Consider the following 8431-nt stretch of genomic DNA (forward strand, 5'->3'; position numbering starts at 1 on the left):
TTCAGGTAGCGCACAGCAGTCGAAGTCAGCATCTTCTTTCTGCCACGACCAGGTAGCGTTTCAACAGTGCCCTTTGCCTTGAATTTGCGAATGATGCTTCCTAAGGTGTCTCTTGGTATGTTTAACATCTTTGCAATCTTCTTATAGCCATTGCCCTTCCTGTGAAGAGAAATCACCTCTTCTCTTGTCTTCCTGGACCATTCTCTTGCCTTCACCATGTTTGTAACCACACCAGTAAATGTCTAGAAGGAGCTGAGTATCACAGTCATTTTAAAGCTGCCTAATTGGTGCTTATTATGCTTGATTGCTGCTCGGTGACATCCACAGGTGTTTTCAATACCTGATGGAAAGCACCTGTATGAACCTCTGTTCTTCAGAGTGGTAGTCTTTAAGGGGTTGAATAATTGTGGCAATGAAGAAACCACATAAGAACCATTTACTACTGTATTACATAAACAATTGATGTCATTTTAGTTGCATTTGGGTAGTTACAACGTCCTTGTAGGATTTGATTCTGAATACAATTCCAAATGTACACTATAGTCCCTAAACCCCTTTACAGCATTGGGGGTTGAATAATTTTGGCCACAACTGTATTTTGCCAGTAGTGCTATGGAACATCCAGGTGCTCTTTTGCAAACTTCAAATGTGCTGCAATCTTCTTTTTGGACAGCAATGGCTTCCTCCGTGGTGTCCTCCCATGTACTCCATTCTTGTTTCATGTTTTCCTTATTGTAGATGTGTCAACAAAAATGTTAGCATGTGCCAGAGATTTCTGTAGGTCTTTAGCTGACACTCTGGGATTCTTCTTTACCTCATGCAGCATTCTGCGCTGTGCTCTTGCAGTCATTTTTACAGGACGACCACGATTAGGGAGAGTAGCAACAGTGCTAAACTTTTTCCATTTGTAGACAGTCTGTCTTACCGTGGACACATGAACATCAAGGCTTTTGGAGATACTTTTGTAACCCTTTCCAGCTTCATGCAAGTCAACAATTCTTGATCGTAGGCCTTCTGAGAGCTCTTTTCTGCGAGGCATGGTTCACATCAGACAGTGCTTCTTGAAACCAGTAAATCCAAAACAGGTGTGTGTTTTTTAAGGGCAGGACAGCTGTCAGCATCACATCCAATATCATCACACTGTTTGGAGTCAAGGTTGGCTCACTCCTGGCTCCAATTAGCTCTGGGAGAAGTCATTAAGCTAGGGCCTCACACTTTTTCCTCCCTGCACTGTGAATGTTTACATGTTATGCGCAATTAAACCATGGCAACATCTAATGTTTGTGTAGTATTATGTTCAGCAGACTGTGTTCTTCTATTGTTGTGACTTAGATGACGTTCAGAGCACATTTTATGCCCAATTCATGCAAAACTCCACGTAATCCCAAGGGGTTCACATACTTTTTCTGGCAACTGTATATAAATAGGTCCAAAAGCACCTTCAACCCTCCAGGGGTTGTATCACTGGTGTTGGATCTCTCCAAATTCACCAACAACTCCCTTCATTTTAACCTCCAACTATCGATCAGCAATCTTCAATCGCACATCAACACTAAACATTTCTGTTCCATAGTTGGAGGTTAAAATGAAGGGAGTTGTTGGTGAATTTGGAGAGATCCAATACCGGCGATACGACCCCCGGAGGGGGAAGGTGCTTTTGGACCTATTTATCTATAGGTTAAAGTGGGAGGTGAGCCTGTGGTGTGACTGGCGGCGGAGGTCACGAGGTGTCACAATTCAGGAACACACGGGAGTGGATTGCATTTAAGAACTTCATTTAGCACCGACGATTCACATGTAGTTGGACTTTTCCTAAACCTGACCATGATATTTGAAGTTTCCACCATCATTCATAATCTCCATCAGTCTCAAATCTGTTTGATTTTTTCAAACTTGCTTTCCTTTAACAGGTTGTTTGGAGCTTTTACCAGAAGGGGTTTCCACCACTGTTCATAATTGCAGCCTTAACAAATTTGCTGAGTTTCGGTATTGGTGTTTTCATTAGTACTGAAAGGAATGATTTTCTTTTCCCCTCAGAGACCCCCGGTCTGTGGAGAGATTCCTGGTTTATCAGCAGAATTCTGGGAACACCCCTTGAACACGGAAATCACGACAGCTTATGTTCAGAGATGTTCAAAGTTTATTAGACATTAATAAGATTATATAGGATACAGAAAATAATAAGGGAGGGGGGAGCGAGTTTCAAAACTGTAACTTGTAAATTTCCATCATGAGCTAACTACATGAAACATGACATATACATTTCTTGGTACAAATTATTTTGGCTAACTTTCTGGGAAAACAGCCAGACAAAGACATTGTCAGGGTCGTGTTAGCTTCTGTTGATACATCCTTGAACAACCAAAAACAGTTTCATTAAACTTCTAATATCTCTATAAAAACTAACTTAATACTTAATACTTAAAATGGCGTACATAATACAAAATGGAAGTTATCTAGATCCTTTCAATCCCCTCTAAGATCATGAACATGATCTCAATTCTTTACATAGCCAGATAACCTTCATTTGTATTTTGCAGCTTTGTAGCTCTAGCAATGCAATAAAATGAGCATTTAAAACATAGATATAAAGATAAAACAAAAAACAATATCATGACTATGCATACAGCGATACCTTTCATCCATGAAAAGATGGAACCAAATCCTGATCCTAACCAATCAAAAGGAGTCCATCCATCTTTTCCTATAGCTCTAGCTTCTTCCATCAAACCATCTACCTGTTCCCTGTGTTGCTTTATTATTTCATAATAATCTGGAACAGTCATTGTGGTATTATATATCCAAGTACAACATTCATAATCCTCTGTCATCTCACACAAACCTGTCAGAGCAGCACTCATACTTTCAATAGCTAATTCTTGCATCTCCATCTGTTTTCTAATAGCTCTGGTCTCAGTATTTAGCAACCCTATGTCCTTAGAGTTCCTCTCCAGTATGTCATCAATAATGTTTGTGTAATTATGTAGAGTTAGTTGGTATTTTGGGTATGTACTGGCTTTTACCTGGTGTTCCTTTTGGTCTATAGCTGCCATAATTGGCACTAATTGGGCTACATAGCACCAGCCCTGGACATTACTCGGTATCCAAGGGTAACAGATCTTACCACAACAGATATAGGTATTGTTTCCCAAGGAGATCGGCAATTTTTGTATTGCAGAATGAAATTCAGGGGTGACAACAAGTGTGAAATAAAAAAGAAGTTTTCCAAACATAGTTTTCCCCACATTATCTTGTATCCCTTCTAAACTTTCATTCAGGGTTCTACCATTTACTTGCCAGAGTTTCACAGAAGAAGTTCCATCCCTCCTTCCAGGATCAGATATGTTTAATATAGACTGAAAGCACATTCCCCTTCCCTTGTGAGAAGTATTCCCCAGTCCCCAGTTGGAAAAGATATGGTGGCATTAGAAGTAATATTGGTCAAACCAATACTTACATTCCCTTTTATTAACAAAAATATTTTGACTGGAGCGGCCAGAAGAGGAATTTCATATGTGCTGGGATGTAACTTACTACAGATCCAACATTTATCAGAACCTGACTTTTGAGCATAAGCATATTTAAACTGCATCATCAACATTTTTCCTGAAAAAGGATTGTTCTCTTCAAAACTTTCTTTTTGACTTTCTTTCACTTTTGGTTATCTGGGTCTCATTTAAAACTAGTCCTTGACCACAGATACCTTTTATTAGGCCCAAGTCCTCAGGGTGATAAATACAGTTAGTTAGGATCCATACTGGCAGGAAAAAGAGCACAGTCAGTGTGCCCAATAGGACCCAGAGTTTCAAAGCACCATGAGGGGCAGTAAAAAATTTCATCTTCAGGGCCATTTTCACTTACTTCACCCACTCTTCGAGGATTTTTCTCTCATACTTCACCTCCTTTTTCCATCTCATGTTTCTCAGGTGTTTGGTTCACCTTCTTCACTCGACTAGCATGGATCCAGGACTGGGAATTCTCCACCAGAACAGCCGTTCTGGTAACCGCTATCACCGTAGTAGGTGGTCCAAAGGGGTAGCCTTGCTTCTTGTCTTTAGCGAGTTGGCGGACCACTACGACATCTCCCACTTGGAAAAGGTGTGTTGGTTCCTGAAAAAGATAAAGAAAAAGTGCGAGCAACATTTCTTTCAACCTTATCTAAACTCTGAATCAATTTTCTCACATATTCTTGTTGTACCAGGTCAAGGTCCCCTCTTTCTAACATAAGTGGCTGTCTAGCCCAAGGAGTGGGGAACGGTCTTCCCATTAATATTTCAAAAGGAGATAACCCTGTAGTCTTATTAGGTGTCATTCTTACCTCTGCTAGAATTGCAGGTAACATCTTCTTCCAGTGGGTATAGGTTCCTCCAGTGGCCTTCCTCAACTTATCCTTAATCGTCCTGTTTATCCTTTCTACTATACCCGAACTTTGAGGATGATAGGGAATATGAAACTTCCAATCTATCTTAAGTACTTCTACCAAATCTTGACATACCTTGGCCACAAAGGCTGGTCCGTTATCAGAATTTATCTGCAGCGGACATCCCCATCTGGGTATTATCTCCTGTGTGAGAATTCTGACTACAGTCTGCGCATCTTCTTTATTAGTGACAAATTCTTCCACCCATCTGCTGAACATATCCACCATTACCAACAAAAACTCTTGCCTCTGTCCTGTTTTTGGCATGTGGGTAAAATCTATTTGTAAATGGGTGAAAGGTGTAGTTGGGTACACTAGATGCTGGTGTTGTGATTTCTTTGGGTTCTGTGGATTGTTCCTTATACATGTAATGCACCTAGAGACATACAGTTGTGGCCAAAATTATTCAACCCCCAATGCTGTAAAGGGGTTTAGGGACTATAGTGTACATTTGGAATTGTATTCAGAATCAAATCCTACAAGGACGTTGTAACTACCCAAATGCAACTAAAATGACATCAATTGTTTATGTAATACAGTAGTAAATGGTTCTTATGTGGTTTCTTCATTGCCACAATTATTCAACCCCTTAAAGACTACCACTCTGAAGAACAGAGGTTCATACAGGTGCTTTCCATCAGGTATTGAAAACACCTGTGGATGTCACCGAGCAGCAATCAAGCATAATAAGCACCAATTAGGCAGCTTTAAAATGACTGTGATACTCAGCTCCTTCTAGACATTTACTGGTGTGGTTACAAACATGGTGAAGGCAAGAGAATGGTCCAGGAAGACAAGAGAAGAGGTGATTTCTCTTCACAGGAAGGGCAATGGCTATAAGAAGATTGCAAAGATGTTAAACATACCAAGAGACACCTTAGGAAGCATCATTCGCAAATTCAAGGCAAAGGGCACTGTTGAAACGCTACCTGGTCGTGGCAGAAAGAAGATGCTGACTTCGACTGCTGTGCGCTACCTGAAGCGTAGAGTGGAGAGAAGTCCCCGTGTGACTGCTGAGGAACTGAGAAAAGATTTGTCAGATGTGGGTACAGAAGTTTCAGCCCAGACAATAAGACGCACACTGCGTAATGAAGGCCTCCGTGCCAGAACTCCCAGGCGTACCCCCTTGCTGTCTCCAAAGAATAAGAAGAGTCGACTGCAGTATGCCAAAAGCCATGTGGACAAACCACAAAAGTTGTGGGATAGTGTTCTGTGGACTGATGAAACAAAATTAGAACTGTTTGGGCCCATGGATCAACGCTGTTTGGAGGAGGAAGAACAAGGCCTATGATGAAAAGAACACCTTGCCTACTGTGAAGCATGGTGGAGGGTCAATCATGCTTTGGGGCTGTTTTGCTTCTGCAGGTACAGGGAAGCTTCAGCGTGTGCAAGGTACCATGAATTCTCTTCAGTACCAGGAGATATTGGATGGAAACGTGATGCAGTCCGTCACACACCTGAGGCTTGGGAGACGTTGGACCTTTCAACAGGACAATGATCCCAAGCATACCTCCAAGTCCACTAGAGCATGGTTGCAGAGGAAAGGCTGGAACATTTTGGAGTGGCCATCGCAGTCACCAGACTTAAATCCGATTGAGAACCTCTGGTGGGACTTAAAGAAAGCAGTTGCAGTGCGCAAGCCTAAGAATGTGACTGAACTGGAGGCCTTTGCCCATGAAGAATGGGCGAAGATACCCGTAGATCGCTGCAAGACACTTGTGTCAAGCTATGCTTCACGTTTAAAAGCTGTTATAACTGTAAAAGGATGCTGTACTAAGTACTAAGATTGAATGTCACTTGGGGGTTGAATAAAACTGATAATGCTGTGAGCACAGAAAAGACATTTGTGGTTATTTCATTATAACTGTTATGTTATATTTGTCTGACCTACAAGTGCCTCTTTAATGTAAATGTAAGCAAGATGACTGAATGATCAAAAGCAATGTCAAACTGGCCAAAACACTCAATTTCAGTGGGGGTTGAATAATTTTGGCCACAACTGTATTCTTTCACCAACCTAGATAAACCTGTAATGTAAAAATCCTGCAATAATGTTTCACATGTTGTTTTCCATCCTTTGTGTCCTAGACCGTGGTACTGTGCAATGAACAATGGGGCACTTGACATGGGAATGCATGGTTTCCCCTCTAAGCACACTAGACCAGAAGCTGGATCTAGTTGTGCTCCAGAACCATCCCAGTCTGCTAAATCGATTTTTGTAGCAAATTTTTGTAAATCTGCATACATCTGGTCATGTGGGGTAGTTGTGACGCCTGAAGTGAGCAAAGGCATCTGTTCACTGGCCACCTGTTGTAATGCGGCTTCCTTTGCTACCTTATCTGCTAATGCATTTCCTTTGGCAATATGATCTCTGTGATTTGTATGTGCCCTGCAATGGAGAATGGCTAATGTTTTTGGTAACTGTATGGCTTTGAGTAGATCAGATATCAAAGAAGAGTGAGATATGGTTTTGCCATCAGCAGCAATGAATCCTCTCCTCTCCCAAATGACCCCAAAATCATGTACAGCACCATGGGCGTACTTGGAGTCTGTGTAAATGTTGACATCCTGTCCTGCAAATAATTGACATGCTCTTGTAAGGGCAATCAGTTCGGCTGCTTGGGCTGACTGATATGGAATTGGCTTTGCCTCGAGTATTTTGTCAGGAAGTTGCACAATGGCATCTCCTGCATGGTAAGTACTATCATTTGGCCTAGAACATGAGCCATCTACAAACACATCTGGGGCCCCATCAAGAGCCACAGCTGACATGTCGGACCTAGGGGAAGTGTCTTGCTGTATGTGGGTTATACAATTGTGTTCTGGTGCCACTTCATCCTGTTCCCCCTTTAGCCCCAGTAGGGCATTCAAAATTGGAGCAGGGCCTGAATTTGCTGAAGAATATTTAATAATCAAGTTGGGATCAGATAGAAGAATCACTTCATATCCGCTCAACCTTTGTGCTGACATGTGTTGAGTGTGTATGTTTTTCAGTAGTAAGGACACTTGGTGTGCGGTGTGTAGGATAGTTTCATGTCCCAATGTGAAAGAAATAGCCCTCCCCACCAGAATTGCGCACGATGCAACAGCTCTCAGACAAGCAGGCATGCCCTGAACCTGAGTTGGCACTACTTTGGAAAAAAAAGCTACAGGGCGGAGCTTGCCTCCATGTTCCTGAGCCAGGACCCCCGCCATGGTTGTACAATTTTCCCTAGCATACAGATGAAACATTTTCTTATAATCAGGTAGTCCAAGACCAGGGGCCATTACCATAGCATTCTTTAGGTACACAAAGGCATCAACCATTTCATTTGACCATGTGAGAATGTCAGGTGATTCTGAAAGTGTGGCAGACCTCAGAGTGTGATCATAGAATGAACAATCAGGTATCCATTGGCGGCAGTAACCAATCATACCAAGAAAAGTTAGCATGTCCTTTTTTGTTTGTGGGCGGGGCAGACCCACGAGAGCCGCAGCTCTTTTGTGACTGACATTCCTCTCACCATGACTTAGAATAAAACCAAGGTATTCAACCTGTTTTTGGCACCATTGCAATTTCTTTTTAGATGCTTTGTGACCATTCCCTGACAACCATTCTAACAGAGACCAACTATCCTCCTGACTGGCCTCCTGACTTGAACTACAAATCAATAGGTCATCCACATATATAATGAGGACCGAACCATTGGGAGGGGTCCAGGACCTCAGTGTGGTCTGGAGGGCAAGTGAGTAGACTGCAAACGAATCTACATAGCCCTAGGCATTCTACACCAGCTCATCTGGCAATTTTCAGAATATAAATACAAATAGCGCCCTTGTCTGGTGGTCCACAGGAACCGAAAAAAATGCATTTGCTAAATCAATCACTGTAAAATATTCTGCATCGGACGGAATGGAGGTGAGGAGTGATGGCATATCAGGCACTATTGGGGCTAATGGAACCACCAAATTATTTATGGCCCTCAAATCTTGTACAAACCTGTAAGAGCCATCCGGCTTCTTAACAGGATT

This window comes from Staurois parvus, unplaced genomic scaffold, assembly GCF_062004578.1.
Source record: "Staurois parvus isolate SC_StPar_1 unplaced genomic scaffold, SC_StPar_1.0 ptg001455l, whole genome shotgun sequence".
Lineage (NCBI taxonomy): Eukaryota > Metazoa > Chordata > Amphibia > Anura > Ranidae > Staurois > Staurois parvus.